The 15,752-nt window shown below is 44.6% G+C and overlaps 1 protein-coding gene and 1 long non-coding RNA gene across 3 annotated transcripts in view; both read right to left on the reverse strand.

The window, feature by feature from the left end:
* B4GALNT3 (beta-1,4-N-acetyl-galactosaminyltransferase 3) overlaps positions 1 to 15,752 on the reverse strand; it is a 138,500-nt gene that overhangs the window by 87,516 nt on the left and 35,232 nt on the right. The gene's annotated exons all lie outside the window — the stretch shown is intronic.
* Positions 9,468 to 15,752, reverse strand: part of LOC128316332 (uncharacterized) — a 40,995-nt gene continuing 34,710 nt past the window's right edge. The window contains exon 2 of the long non-coding RNA XR_008300040.1: positions 9,468 to 14,027. This is a non-coding gene — a long non-coding RNA (uncharacterized LOC128316332). The remainder of the gene's footprint in view (positions 14,028 to 15,752) is intronic.

A 15,752-nucleotide genomic window follows, 5' to 3' on the forward strand; every position in this document is an offset into this window, starting at 1 on the left:
ACAAACAGATTAACTCTTTAGGTCCCTGAGGGAAACAAAGGTATGTTCCAACAAGGTGTCTTATCTTCAGAGAAGACTCGGGGACCTAGCAGATAAGGGAGGACTGACACATAAGTAGTCATTTTGCAGGTATCCTGCAGCAAGGGATGAAATAGGGCCGAGTATGAGTCTCGCCAGGAGTGTGGAGGAAAGGTTTCCTGGTGTCCTTTCCTCCCTGCTCTCACCACCCCACCCCCAGCGCCCCCTCTGCCCTGCACCCTCAGGCATTGGCGGGACACCCCAGCTATCCAGCCCGTCAAGGGCTTCTCTAGGCCACAGTTAGAACAATCCAGTTCTGCTCTCACACCTCCTTCCAAAACACCACTTCGGAGGCTTCCCTCCTGACAGCCTGGAATCCAGGCAAGAGGTGTGATTTGAGTCAGATCCTGTCCCAGAGTGGAACCACATCCTCTTGCCACCCCCCACCCAGGCATTTCCGCCTTTGTATATTTATAAGACTCTCTTAAAATAGGTCCCAGCAAACAGGAGCAGAGACCTGATTTGGGTCGATGAAATCAGCATTTGGGAGAGTAAAGACGCCCTCCTGAGAGCAAAGTTGCTATTTTTTCTCCTATCCCATATCTGGGTTTCAGTATCATCCAAATCCCCCGAGAAGCCTCCCGGTCCTCCCATCCAGCGTGGCTTCCCGAGTTTCTCCTGCCCTGGAAACCTCCATGTCTCCTGTCCTCCAAGTGCAGATGAGTTTCCTAAAAACACTGTGGCCCCAGGCCTCCTTCTAATGCTCACTTATTATTAGGCAATTACATTTTGCAAAGTACTTGTCAGCTGTCAGCCCTTTTGCTCAGCAAGCCCATCCACCCACTCCTAAATGGGCTCTGAGCTCCATTAAGGAGGGGGCAAGAAGGGACAGCCGAAGGTCTGCAGGTGCAGGTGTCCCAGACCATCGACCTCAGGACAAGTTGTCCATCATCTCTGAGATGTTGGAAAGGAGGCAGCGACGGAGAAAGCAGGGCCTTTGAAGTGTGTCTCAAATACCTGCTGGGACCTGGCAGAGATTCTGTGCTGGGTGAGAAAAACCAGCCGAGTGTGTGTGGAACGACTTTCCCAAGTGGAATGACTCCCTTACGAGGCATTCAGAGCCTGGCACCTCTGCCCAAGCTTGGGTCACACACTCTCCTGTCGGCCTCCCCAGGCTGCATGGGAGGAAAGAACTCCGGCTCCCAGGCTCCTTTCTGAGGAAGGATTTATTCTATTTTGCAGTGTGGGAAGCCCACTGGGGGGCTTTGCGGAACAAGACAAAGGGGAGTGTCTGTTTCTTCCCTTCCTCTGGTTTAAGTCTCAAGTCAGAGAAGGCCAGTCCTAGGAGTGCATTTGTAAGGCTGGGGCAGGGCAGGGCAGGGCAGCCCTGGAGCTCTCCTGTAAATGAGGGGTCAAAATGGAGGAGGCCAGGGCTGAGGTGGAGAGCACAGGGCCTGGGCAGGGATGAATGTTTAAGTCGGAGGGGTCTTTTCTGCTTTTGTTCTTGTTTTGCTTTTTGAGAGAGACAGAGAGACAGACAGGAAGCAGGAGAGGGGCAAAGAGAGGGAGACAGAGGATCCAAAGTGGGCTCTGTGGGGGCAGCACAGAGCCAGATGTGGAGCTCGAGCACACAAACCGCTAGATCGTGACCTGAGCCGAGGTCTGACGCTTAATTGTGAGTTGGAAGGTTTAAGGCAGATCAGAGGATGATGTTCGCAGGGGTGTCTGCAGAAAACTAAACCTGAGGCAAAATGTTAACATAAAAAAAAGTTGTTTCAAAATACATATTAGCCCTTCTGAGGTGACAGAAACAATCTGTGAAGGATCTGTAAGCTCTGTCTTCATCAGCTAATATTAATGGGATGTCCAGCCTGCACTGCAGGGGGAGAGAAAAGGCAGAAACTGCTAGAAATAGCTAGTGACAGGGAATGCTCTGCCCCACTGTTGGTTCACACTGTTAACCAAATTCTTGTTTTGTGCAGGGCCTCCGAGAACAAGACCCTCGTGGGAAAGTGCTTCAACCAGAAGCATCAGCTCTCACACCTGCAGAGACACGTGTGGAGGGAGAGGCAGAGGTGGGGGGGGGGGAGGGGTGCCAGCAGGACCACAGGGCAGGTAACATGGTTTGTTGTCGAGCTCTGTCAGTCCATTTACACCTGAGGTCTCTGCCTCTGATAGTGTCAGAACTCAGAGACAGCAGAAGGGTCTGTCTAATTCTCTAGACAGCACCTAGGCTCAGTGACACTGTCAGACAGGTGTTCTCTGCCATGGGCAGTGGACAACGATGCGGGGGAGCCATTCCACGGCAATATTAAAAGGTGGGCAGGGCCTCGCTCACTCACCCTGAAACATGTTCAAAAATATAGCTATGGGGGAAAAAGTTGCTATATAATGTTACAAAAGTGAAGTGATCTAAAAAATAAAGGTTTTTAAAACTGCCACAGCCAAGAGCTTAAGGAGACATGACCAGTGAGTATAATGTGGTGATGTGGATCCTGGAACAGGAAAAGGGCATCTGAAAGGGAATCAGAATAAAGTATGTACATTTGTTAATAATAATGCATCAATAGTAGTTTATTAATTGTAACAAATGTACCATACTAATGTAAGGCCTTAATAGAGGAAACCGGGTATAAGGTAAATAAGAACTCCCCGTACTATTTTTGTAACTTTTTGTGAATATAAAGCTATTCTAAAATAAAAGGTTTATTTAAAAATGTACTTATGCCTACAAATACAGGGGTTTGTATGTGTACATGTATCATATAGGCATAGAGGAAACTTAGAGGAAGGTATGTTAAATTTTTTATGGTGGTTACCTCTGGGAAGACACTGTTTATATTACACGCTTTTGGATTTTTAAAAAATGTATTTAAATAGTAGAGATAGGAATGAAAATATAGGAGAATCAAAATTGGAAAATTCTGCCCTACTCCATTGTTCCTGTGACAGGAAGAGCACTGGGCTAGGTGTCAGGAGCCCAGGATGTGGGTCCTCGTTCTCCTGCTAGCTTTGTGATCCCAGTGACCCTCTCAGAACCTCCATTTTCTTACCTCTAAAATGATGATATTCAGGGGCACTCCAAATGTTACCTTCTGTGATTTGATGATAAGCACAAATAAGAGCCTCAAGTTGCTAGCAGAGCCATCATGGTTTCTCCTTTAAATAATAAGCCTCCCCTCATGCATTCAAAACATTTCAGCCCCTAAAAAAATCTGAACCACATAGAATTGTTCAGGGATATATCTGTAGGTACGCTGTAGTTTCAGAAGTTAAAAAAAATGAGAGAGACAAATTGGGTTACAGACTGATTTTTAAGAAGAGTATTGGCTGATGCTTAACTGGCTCGAATCTATGCAAATGAAGAAAGACAAAAAAAGATGGATGGAGTTGCAAATGGCAATGCTCCCACTTGTCACCGATCTGGGGCTCATCATGGGAGAGGGTTGAAAATCCTTGGCGGGTTCCACAGAGCTTTGTTTCCAGCTCCCCATTCACCTCCCCCAACTCCTGTCACTCCAGATGCAGGACAATGTGAGAGGCAGACCTATTCAGACCCCTTTCTCTCTGAAGATAGCAATCCTGGACCTGGTGATGTGAAACAAGGGTCTTCAGGACACCATCCCCCATGACAAGGAAGTGTGCCAGGGAGACAATATCTCATCCAGTGGGAACATTCTGAAAACGGGACGAGAAAGCATGAGAAAGGCCAGGAATCACAAAAGCCAAACCTAAGGATGGGGGCAAATTTCTCCCCCAGGCAAATTTCAGCAAGAGCCAACTCCTGATTTGGGGTTTATCCAAAGCAATTCTCCAATCCAAGAAGGAAGGGGGTGCAGGGGGCAGTGTGGATGTGCCCTCCTTTCCCTGACTGGACTCTTAGGAGTCCAAGGTTAGAGGCTACCGTGGGAATCAACAGAGAAGAAAGCTATTGTGAGAGCCATTGGCACTGCTGCCGTCTCTTTGGGTGAAGTCAGCATGGTGGTCACCCGTCCCTCTATTCTTTTACTTGGTATTAATTTATTCTACAAAGACAACAAACCGTGCGTTGTCTCAAAGCACAGCTACCAAATGACTAGTGAACTCACTGGTGACAAAGTATAGAATATCTGTTCAAACCTATGACGAAGTCTTCGTAAGACCAGTGGGATGTGCATATATGCAAGTGGCAGAGGAGGTGTGGGGTGGGCAGATGTGTAAAGAAAGAAATAGAAGATTTAGGAATTATCCTAACTTTAAAGAGTTTATCCTCAAATTTGAGAATATTAGACTATTAAAAAGGAAAAGAAACCAATTTTTTACAAAAGCACCAACAAATATAAGTTAATATAGTGCAGACTAGTAAGTAAACGTTATGCATGGAATAATGGAGTGATTAGTGTTGAACTGAGTTAGTTTGAGGCGACTTGAAAGTTGTAAATTTTTACAGGCGTCCTCCCTGAGGTCAATGGGAATTCTGGCATTCAAGGCAGACAGAACTTGGAGTCTGTAAATCAGACCTACACTTTCTTCCTGGTTCTGCCACTCACCCATGCTGCCACCTCTGGTGAGTGGTGGCCCATTTTCTGCTTTGGTTTCATGTTGTAAAATAACAACTATTGCCCTTTCCAGGAGGCTACAAGAATCAATGAAACAAACAAAAAAAACAAAAAACAAAAAAAACCCGACAACAACCACCATAAAACCCCAAACTATTACATAGAATTTGTGCGGAGGTCCACGGAGGGAAGAAAGTGCTAAGATCAATTCAAACCAGTTCTGCTTATTCGTTTCCAATATAAAGTAAAAGAGATTTCAAGAGCAAACCAAACTGAATGGTGGTCTGTGTTATGCAGCCTATGCTGCACTCTAGCCTGTGCATACGGCATACACACGTCAGCAAATACAGTAATTATCTATCGGGGCACCTGGGTGGTGCAGTCGGTTAAGCGTCCAACTCTTAATCTCAGCTCAGGTCATGATCTCACTGTTTGTGGGTTCAAGCCCCACATCGGGCTCTGCACTTATGTTGCAGAGCCTGCTTGGGATTCTATCTCTCCTGCTTGTGCTCACTCTCTCTCTCAAAATAAATAAACTTAAAACAAAAATAGTGAACTACCAATGACCTACCACTTGGTACAAAGATGGGGAAAGACCAGCTTGGCAAGACACCAGTTCTGCTGTCTCAACTAGCTTCTCCCTTATCTCAACAGAACACCTGAAAACCCTCCCCTCTCCCACTCAATCGTTGCCAATAATTTTACAACTGCGTCTGGGTAAACCTTTTAATTGCCTCCTTCCCATAAAACCTATTGCCTTCCGGCAGCTTTCGAATTTCAAAGATATTAGAGTCCTTTGGCTGTAGGAACAGCCCTCTCTGGAAATCCTTTTCTGTCTGTACTCCTGATTTTCCTCAGCTTCCTTCTTTCCCTGGGGTGGTATAAGAGACTCCCCCAATTTCTGACTAAAGAGGCCCAAAGGAGAGAAGGAGGGGGAAGAGGACAGTGCTGTAAGCAGCAGAGACATGGTTTTGTCTTCTTATCTTTAGCCACTGTGCAACAAGTTAATCTTACTGTATCTTTTCTATATGACTAACTCTGCAGCTTGGTAGGAGGGCAATAAAATCTCCTTGTCTAAGGGCTGCCTGCTTGGCTTTAGGCTAGTAGCACTTGATAATGCAAGGCAGGCTTAGCTTTGGTCACCTTGGCCAAAATCCTGGGGTACAAAGAAATGGGCCACATTCAACGATCCTTGATTAGTGACCCAGTGATGGGCAGATAGACCCTCCAGGAAAGTGCCAGAGAAAGGGACAGGACTCAGTGAATGGGCTTCAGAGTCATACAGATCTGCATTTGACTCTCAGCTTTGCCACTTACAGGTATACATCCTCAGACAGATTCTTACCTCAAGAAGCTTTCGTTTGTTCAACTGAAAACTGGAGTTAAGATACAGCAGAATGGAACTGAAAGAAAACCTCAAGTGGAATCATTGAACCAGACACTAGTTTTTTAGATATTTCATTTATTTTTGAGAGAGAGTGAGCACACAAGCAGGGGAGGGGCAGACAGAGAAGGGGACAGAGAATCTGAAGCTGCTCACGCTGACAATAGGGAGCCGAATGCGGGGTTCGAACTCACGAACTGAACCACGAGATCATGACCTGAGCCAAAGTTGGACACTCAACCGAGTGAGCCATCCAGGTGCCCCCAGAAAGTTTTTTTTTTTTTTAATTGAAGATCACAACCCATCAGTGGTCCACGAAATCAGTTTACTGGGTCGCAAACAGTATCTTTAAAAAATGAAAAACACAGGGCACCTGAGTGGCTCAGTCAGTTAAGTGTCAGACTCTCAATCCCCAGCTCAGGTCTTGATCTCAGGATTATGAGTTCAAGCCTTGCATTGGGCTCCATGGCTGGGCGTGAAGCCTACTTTTAAAAAAGTAAATAAATAAAAATAAAATGAAAAATGAAAAATATCACAGTATCACCCATAGTTGGAGTAAGTATTATTAAATTTTTGTTCCAGTTATAACTATAATGTGTAAGTGTGTATGTTTGTACTGGCAATGTAAAGTGTACTTTTTCGGTGGATCATGGTAAAAAAGTTTGAGTTCCTGACATGGAAGGATCAGCAGAGATCCGGGCAAGAGGTAGCCGGTGACCTGTCTGAACCTTATAAATCATCCATTCTTCTCCAACTAACGACCCAGCTCCCATCCCCACACGTACTCCCAGAAGGTCTCTTCCTGTGTCTTCCTCCCTTTCCCTCCCCAAACACTAGGCCTTTGGCTCCGCAGCTGTACCGCAGTTCCACTGGGTGGGGCATGGCTCTTCTCATCCTTTCTCAATAGCTGGCAGTACAGGCTCGACACAGTGGGAGTGTTCAATAGCCAGGGGGTGGGCCCAGCTTCACTCAGGGAGAAGGGCAACTGGGGCCCTTCAGAATCTGACTCAACAGGCACTGTGCTGGTGCTATTTCTGACATCATATTTAATTTCAAAAGAACCATGGGGTTATTCCAGTTTTAAGGGTGAAGAAACTGAGGTCCACCCAACAAGGAAACAGCAGAGATTTGAATGCTAGTCCAATCTTCTTCTTATTAACTCATTCATTCCTTCATTTATTCTTTCAACAGACACTTAATGAATGCCTACTATGTGGGAGGCATTGTGCCCAACAATGAAGACATACCGATGAATAGTCACTGACCTCAAGTAAGAGGTAACAGGCATTTAACACGTGAATTTGGTAAATGCTTAAAAAGGGGGATGAAGGGGGGCACCTGGGTGGCTCAGTCAGTTCAGCATCTGATTTCAGCTCAGGTTATGGTATCATAGTTCCGATTCATGAGTTCAAGCCCTGCATCAAGCTTACTGCTATCAGCACACAGACCTCACTTCTGATCTTCGGTCCCCAACTTGCCCCTCCCCCGCTCGCTCTCTCTCAAAAATAAATAAACATTAAAAAAAAAAGGATGGTGGGAATGCAAGCTGGTGCAGCCACTCTGGAAAACTCAGAGTTGGAGTTTCCTCAAAAAACTAAAAATAGAACTACCCTACGACCTAGCAATCGCAGTACTAGGCATTTATCCACGGGATACAGGTGTGCTGTTTCGAAGGGACACACGCACCCCCATGTTTATAGCAGCACTATCAACAATAGCCAAAGTATGGAAAGAGCCCGAATGTCCATCGAGGGATGAATGGATAAAGAAGATGTGGTATATACATACAATGGAGTATTACTCGGCAATCAAAAAGAATGAAATCTTGCCATTTGCAACTACGTGGGTGGAACTGGAGGGTATTATGCTAAGTGAAATTAGTCAGAGAAAGACAAATATCATATGACTTCACTCATATGAGGACTTTAAGAGACAAAACAGATGACCATAAGGGAAGGGAATATAAACAGATGACCATAAGGGAATAATATAAAAACAGGGAGGGGGACAAAATGGAAGAGACTCATAAATATGGAGAACAAACTGAGGGTTACTGGAGGGGTTGTGGGAGGGGGGATGGGCTAAATGGGTAAGGGACATTAAGGAATCTACTCCTGAAATCGTTGTTGCACTATATGATAACTAATTTGGACATAAATTTAAAAAAATAAAAAATTAAATTAAAAAAATAAAGTACATAAAAAAAGGAGGGCATGAAGAGAGGGGGCTGAATTGGAGACACATTTTATGACAATATGGGGCAGGTGAGAGGACTAGGAGTTTTTATATTTTACTCAAATTCAAGTCTGTAAGGGTTGGATTTTCTTTTTCTCTCTTTTTTAAATGACGAGCATGCACTATTTTTGTAATCTTAAAAAAAGGAAGTAGGTGGTCAACAGTGTCAAGTGCTGTGGAGGTGAGTGGGATGAGGTTGGAGAATTGGGGTCTACCAAGGTTCACAGACCTCAGGTGACTTGCTTTGGTAATCAAGAGCTCACCTGTATGGTAAACACTAAGAAAGGGAAGAGCGGGATTTGGTTGTCAGGGGGTGCAGATGGGGTGGGGGAGGGAGAGGAGTAGAAGCTGACTGTAGCATCTTTCATCAGACAAGCTCCAAGCTCCTTAAAGACATTAAGTCACTGCTCCACACCGCAAGGAGGAGTTAGCAGTGAGCCTGAGGCTCATTTCACGGGTCAGAAATCTGAGACACAGACAGGAAGAATGCTGGTGCAAGAGCCTGCAAAGGATTTGACAGCTGATAGAAGAGAAGTCATAGCTCCCAGGAAACTCAAAGTTTCTTGCCTTTTTTTTTTTTAATGTTTGTTTATTTTTGAGAGAGAGAGAGCGTGAGCGCACAAGCGGGGCAGGGGGAAAAAGGGGGACAGGATCCGAGGCGAGCTCTGTGCTGACAGAAGAACCCCTACCCCATGTGGGGCTTGAACTCATGAACCTTAAGATCATGACCTGAGCCATGGTCATGATCTTGTTTGACCCAGTGAGCCACCCAGGTGCCCTGAGTTTCCTGACTTTGTGGGAGACGGCAGTTGGAGGGAAGAGGACCGTGTTGTGAGTGCAGTCATGGCCCTGCTGGTGGAGGAAGCATGGCCGAAGACATCTGAGATAGAGGGGTGTGGCCGCTGAGTCGGTGGTGGTAGGTGTGTAGGTGAGAGAGCAAAGGCCAAAACAGGGGGGCCCTGTGGTCACATGAGTCACGGCACACACTCCCTACAATTGCCAGGATCTCATGCTGGGAAACATTAGTCAGTGGTTGCAAACCCAAAACATGCTACCTATTGCCTCTGCTGTCACTGCATCTGTCTAGGTGTTCCTACTTAGGAACTTGTTTAAACAAAAAGAAAATAGTGCCTGTGGATGTCACTCCTCCTGAAATAATGGCAACGATTTTCACACTCTCCACATGTGTGCTAAGAATACCACTCACCTCTTCACTGGTGAAGGGTTAGCACTACCAACTTTGGAGACCCAACAGGTCACTCTACTTTGCAAATCCCAGATTTTTTTTGAGAGAGAGAGAGAGATTACAAGTGGAGGAGGAACAAAGAGAGGAGAGAGAAAATCCCAAAGAGGCTCTACACTGTGACAGAGCCCGATATGGGCCTCAAACCCAGGAACTGTGAGAACATGACCTGAGCCGAAATCAAGAGTCCACACTTAACTGACTGAGCCACCCAGGTGCCCCCTGGCTTCCCAGATTTTAACCTCTCTTTCCTCAGGTCTTTCTTGGCCTCTCTTCCTGAGATTTTTTCCCCCTGTCACTTCCTCTTTTTCCTGTCTCTGGTTTCTCCTTCTGATCTCATTGCATCTGTCTCTCAGCCTTCTATCCCTATGCTGCTTTCCATGTCCTTATCATTTGGAACTAATACAACACTGGGAGCAGAACCCTCAAGGCGGTGCTATAATCTTCTACCTCCAAGGAAGGCCCCCCAGGGATATAATTATGAGGCACTGAGTGCAGCTGCCAGAAGAGGCACTCAACAATGACAGCTGCTACAAGTCAGAGTGTCTGACGAAGACAAGGGGGCAGGAGGGTGCTGGAGGCCCAGTTCAGGGCACAGGAAGCCTGTTAACAGGTGGCTTGACCAAGGTCAGCCAACTGGGTCCATGCCCTAAGGGGATGTGATGGAGAAAACACTCATAAACAAGCTAATCTGCCTAGACCGGATCTCCCCTCCTGGGAAGGAAATCCGATCCTCACCCTGTGTGTCTAGTTAGTCTTAAAGCCCAACAAGATGCCTAGGCTTCTTCTCCCCTTGTTCTTTGCCTTAGGGGACACCTAAGGACACCTGGGGGATGGGACAAGGTCTATGACAGACGCAGCAACAAAGGGTGGGGAAAAGGCCTGCAACCCAACTGGTTAAGGAGCACTAGTCAGTTCACATTGGCTCATCAGTCCATCCTGTACACTGAGCACCTGATGCAGGTAGAGTGATGCACTGGGTTCTGTGTGAAGATGGAGAGGCAGGAGACGACACTGTTCCTCACCTAGATGAGAGAATAAGATAATTCCTGGATTTGGCTGTCAATCAGGATCTAAGGATACTTGATAAAAATAATGATTCCTGGACCCCCCCCCCCACTTTGCCGCCCATACCTACAGAATTAGAATTTCATGAGGGATCCATATTTAACAACCTCTTGGTGATTCATTAGCATCACCAACTTTGGAGACCCAACTGGTCACTCCACTTTGCAAACCCCAGCCCGTCTCTGACCTCTTCTTCTCCAAGTTGTGTGTAAAGATAAGGTTAGAAAGGATGATGTTTCCTGCTTAGAACATGGAAAACAATAATATTAGTAGCCTGATCTCTGTTAATTTTTACAACAATCCTACCAATAGGGCAGTAGTAGTAGTAGTATCCCCATTTTAAGGATAAAGAAAGTTTAAGCCGAAAGAGGTTAAGTAATTTGTCAAGGAATACTCAGCTAAGTAAGAAGTTGAGCTAGGATTCAAACTCAGGTTTACCCAGGGGTGAGTTCAAAATACTTGACCAGTGCTACAGCACCAGCACTGACTACTGAGAATAGATGTCAGCCCTGGCAACAGAGCACAGTACTGAGGACTTAATAATGGCCAGGCACTGCCTCTTTGACTGCTAGATGGTATGGAGGTCTGGAGGGTTGCAGTGGGGGTTTGGGGGGGGAGGGGCACCCAGAAGATTCAGGGCAGCATGTGTTCACCTCCCAATACAGAATTATTTCAATATTTCAGCACAAGTGGATTGGTGTATACCAGCTGGACAGGCTCCAAATCCCAGGCTTCTTCCACTACACCATTCTGCCCAGTTCAGTTATCCTGTCCCCCTCCACCTACCATTGGAGTTTTAGACATGATAGGAATTAAGCCACAAGTACAACTTAGTCAGAATCTTAGATTTGCCTCCTCCCATGAGTCTCCTCATGGAAACTTGCTCTAAGAACCTTGATTCAGCTTGATAGGTGCAAGATAACATTTTAAAGACTTACTTCTTATAACCTATGCATTTGCTAGAGATCAAAGCCGTAAGTTAGGAGTTGCAAACTCCTTCGGGTTCACTCCTTCGGGTGCTTTAAATAAATTTGAGTCAACACTTAAAACTTGGGAGATTTCACAAAAACTCCACATTTCTAGTTTCTCTTGAAAAGTAGGGTAACTGCCAAAACAGGGCCCATAACCAAATGGAAATAAAGGGTTGGAGCCAAGAAGTGGCCATCCCTTTTTTCATCCATTTAACAAATGAATTTTTGAGTGCCTGCCACAGGCAAGGCCCTATTCTAGGTATTGAGAGCATAGGTTCTCCATTGCACTATGGTGCATATAATTCACACAAAGTGTGTGTTTATACTTACATATGGCCTGCTTCATTTACTTAAGTCATCTGCTTATACCTTAAGTTTTTGACCCCTGCCCCTCTGAGCTAAACATACAAAGGTCAAAATGGCCAAAGCCAGGAAGGCAACTCTCATGATGTTATCCCTGCACCAGCTCAGGCTTCCTGAAGGGAGACTATCAGTCCCTAGAAGCCTCTCCAGTCCCCTAAAAGAGTCCTGTCCTCAGGTTTTACATTGTTGGGGGCTCTGGGCTCTGACCCAGACCGCTACTAGATTTTGGGTCTTCTCTTCACACCAAAGCTCCATTGCTGTGCCCCTAGTTCACCAACTTGCCATTTATCATTGGATTTTCTAATTCCACTATCCAGGTGACACCATCACTAAGATTCTTTTCAGGGCAGGGCAATGCTCTAGCTTGGCTAGGAAGCTTGCTGTCTAGCTTGCTGAGGAAGCCTCTTTAAGGATGGACTTGAGAATATCCACGAAGACAAAGTTATAAATGCTGCCTTATCAATATAAATTCCTCTACTTTGCTGTTCTGGGTCTTCTAACCTAGCCCCACATATCTGCTTTCCTCGGCTTGTTATTCCAATCTGAAATTTTTCTTTTTCTGTAGCTACCATCCTCCATACCTGCTTCTCTCACCTACCCCAAGCCTATTATCTTATACATGTAAGAATCCTTGCTTCCTGAGAACTAACTGAAATTAACTACATGGGTATATATAAACATACAAGGAACATATAAAGAACAAAATAAAATCAGGAAGTCAACATTAAATGGGGCCATGGATATAGCTATTCAAATTCAACATGGGTCAGAGAGCATCATTCTGATGTGTGGTAGGAAGCAATGGTTTGGAGCATCCAAAGCCAGCATAGGTTAGCCTTGTAGTGACCTGCAGTCTGAAGTGTCTATTCTTCGGGTGGCAGTTGGACCTGGGTGGAAATTGTGGTGTGAGAGCTGGGGAGTTTAGCATCTCATTCAAAACCACTTCTCAGCTCTAAGAAACATAAAGGCTGGCTTCATGATACCCAATCAGAAGCAGCATCAAATAGGAAGAGGGAAAAACAATCTCTCTTCAGGTCAACTGTAGGGCATTGCTAAGGTATTTATTAATAAGCCCAGGAGAAAGCACAGAGGACTTGGCAAATGGCCAGGACAGTGGGGGTGAGGAGGGCATAAAGCTAGAAGAGTAGAGACAGGTCTGTTTATTGTTTAGCCACTGCACAGGAAATCTAGGGTGGGTGTGGAAGAGGAGGAGTGAGGATGGGAAGAGACTAAGAAACCCACTGTGCATTGCACCCAGGCAAGGATTGAAGGATCACAGTGGCTGGAAACAAGCTAGGAAGCACTTAGGGTAGCAAATCAAAACACTCTGAAGATGGCTGTGCTACTGAACAAGAGGCACAACAAGAAGATGGCAAGAACAGCTTAGGAACGCTGGGTTTGGGGCTGTTGGTGACAAAAACAAGAAAAATAAAATGCCTACATCCTGACTTGAAGATGAGGTGAGGTTTAAGAATGGAGAGGGGGAGAACAAGCATGACAGGGAAGAAGCTACTACCTGGTTCGTGCAACAAGAGTGAATGAAGGCAGTTCCTCAGAAAGCTAAACATAGATTTATCATCTAATCATCTGGACTAGATGTTTGAAAATGGGTATTCAAACAAATATTTGCACATCAATGTTCATAGCAGCACTACTTGCAATAGCCAAGGTGGAAACAACCCAGATGTCCATCAACAGATGGATGGATAAACAAAATGTGATATATCCCAAACGATGGAATATTATTCATCCATAGAAAGGAATGAAGTACTAATAACATGCTATGATATGGATGAATCTTGAAAACATTATGTTAAGTGAAAGAAGCCAGACACAAAAGTCACATATTATACGAACTCATTTATACAAAATATCCAGAATAAGTAAATCCATAGAAACAGAAAGCAGATTAGAGGTTGTCAGGGGCTGGGGATAAAGGAATGCAGAATGACTGCTTCATGGGTACAGAGTCTCCTTTGGGGATGATGAAAATGTGTTGGAACTAAATAGAAGTGATGGCGGGGGCGGGGTGGGGGGGCGCGCCTGGGTGCCTCAGTCAGTTGAGCCTCCGACTTCGGCTCAGGTCATGATATCGCGGTTTGTGAGTTCTGGCCCTGAGTCGGGCTCTGTGCTGACAGCTCGGAGCCTGGAGCCTGCTTCACATTCTGTGTCTTCCTCCCCTGCTCATGCTCTGTCTCCCTCTGTCTCTAAATAATAAATAAACATAAATAAATAAATAAAATAAATAAATAAATAAATAAATAAATAGAAGTGACGGTTGCACAAAACTGTCAATGTAATACATGTCACTGAGTTGTATACTTCCACCTCAATTTTTAAGTGTTTATTTATTTATTTTTGAGAGGGGCAGGGGCAGGGGCAGAGAAAGGGAGACAGAGAATCCCAAGAAGGCTCTGTGCTGTTAGTGCAGAGCCTGATGCACAGCTCCATCCCATGAATGTGAAATCATGATCTGAGCCAAAACCAAGAGTCAGCTGCTTAGCCAACTAAGCCACCCAGACAACCCTCACCTAAATTTTTTAAAAATGAATGAACAAATGAGTGGATGAATGAATGAATGAAGGCAGCAAGGGAGTTCTAGGGAACAAGGTTTAAAGATATAAAAATAGAAAAGTAGGGACCAGAGATGGGCAAGGGACAGAGATACTACCATTTGTTCTCTAGCTCCACAGCTCTCAATCCTTTTCCTGCCATGATCCTTGACAGGTGACATGGCATGACCTATCGATGTGCATATTTAGAGTTCTTCCCAACTCTCAAGAACTCAACAAATTCCAACCTTTTCTCTACCCCTCAAGAGAGGGTATTGGAATACATATGAGAGACAAGGATGTAAAACTGCTTTTACATTTATAGATACACATACAAACACAAAATATATACTATTAGCATTTTACTGATGCTAAATAATAAATGCATACTTTTAAATTTTAAATCATTCATGAACATTGATATTCTTGTAATTCTTAAAAACCAAGTGGCCCCTGCTTCCATTATTTCATGGGGATAAAATTCTAAGTAAAGATAAGATAGCTATCCAAGGGCAAGACTTAATTCTGAACCACTCTAGCACAGCCAGCGCCACCATTAGCCTGTTTAGTGCCTTTGTGTCTTTCCCCCAAGCATGCAGCTTCGTAAGTGCAGCTCATGCTAGATTTTGGTCCCCACTCACACCCTGGTAGAGGAATACCTATGCAGCATACAACCTGCACAACTGTACACAATAGCCCTGAGCACAGGCCTGGAGATACAGTAGGTACTCCCAAGTGCTAAAAATAGGAAGCAATCTTGGAGGTAATCACTTCTCATCTATGAGATTTTTCAGGTCTATGTGACTCTTTAGCTTCTTATTTCAGATAATGTATCTGGGGAAGGGTGCATTGATCAACTTAATTAAGGTTTACAATGAAAGTCAAAGTGACTAAGGGGAGAGAGAAAGTCCCAAGAATTCAGGATAGAATGAGGAAACTCAAAGGCCTCCAGATGAGTGACCTATGACCTATGAGGACTCAACTGATGTTGAGCCATCAGTTCCAGGATATACAGACAACCTACCACCCTCAATGATTACTGTTACTTTGTATTATTTTTTAAACTATTATTTTTCTAAACTATTATTTGATGATTCATGTTTAAATCAGATGGAAAATATACCCAAGACTAAGTAAAAAGCAAGTGGGTAAAGGCGGGAACTGCTAAGGAAAGTGGCTGAGATACTGAAATAGCTTTTAAAGTCTTACTAGAAATAATGGTGAACTATTGAATGCTTTCCCTGTTTAAGATCAAACAATATAGTGTTTCAACATTGTACTGAAGGTCTTAGCCATCACAATAAGACAAGAAAAATAAAAGGCACAATGACTGGAAAAGAAAGAATAAAACTCATTTATTCTTGATTTAAAGATTATGTA

The sequence above is a fragment of the Acinonyx jubatus genome, chromosome B4 (genome assembly GCF_027475565.1).
Source record: "Acinonyx jubatus isolate Ajub_Pintada_27869175 chromosome B4, VMU_Ajub_asm_v1.0, whole genome shotgun sequence".
NCBI classification, from domain to species: domain Eukaryota; kingdom Metazoa; phylum Chordata; class Mammalia; order Carnivora; family Felidae; genus Acinonyx; species Acinonyx jubatus.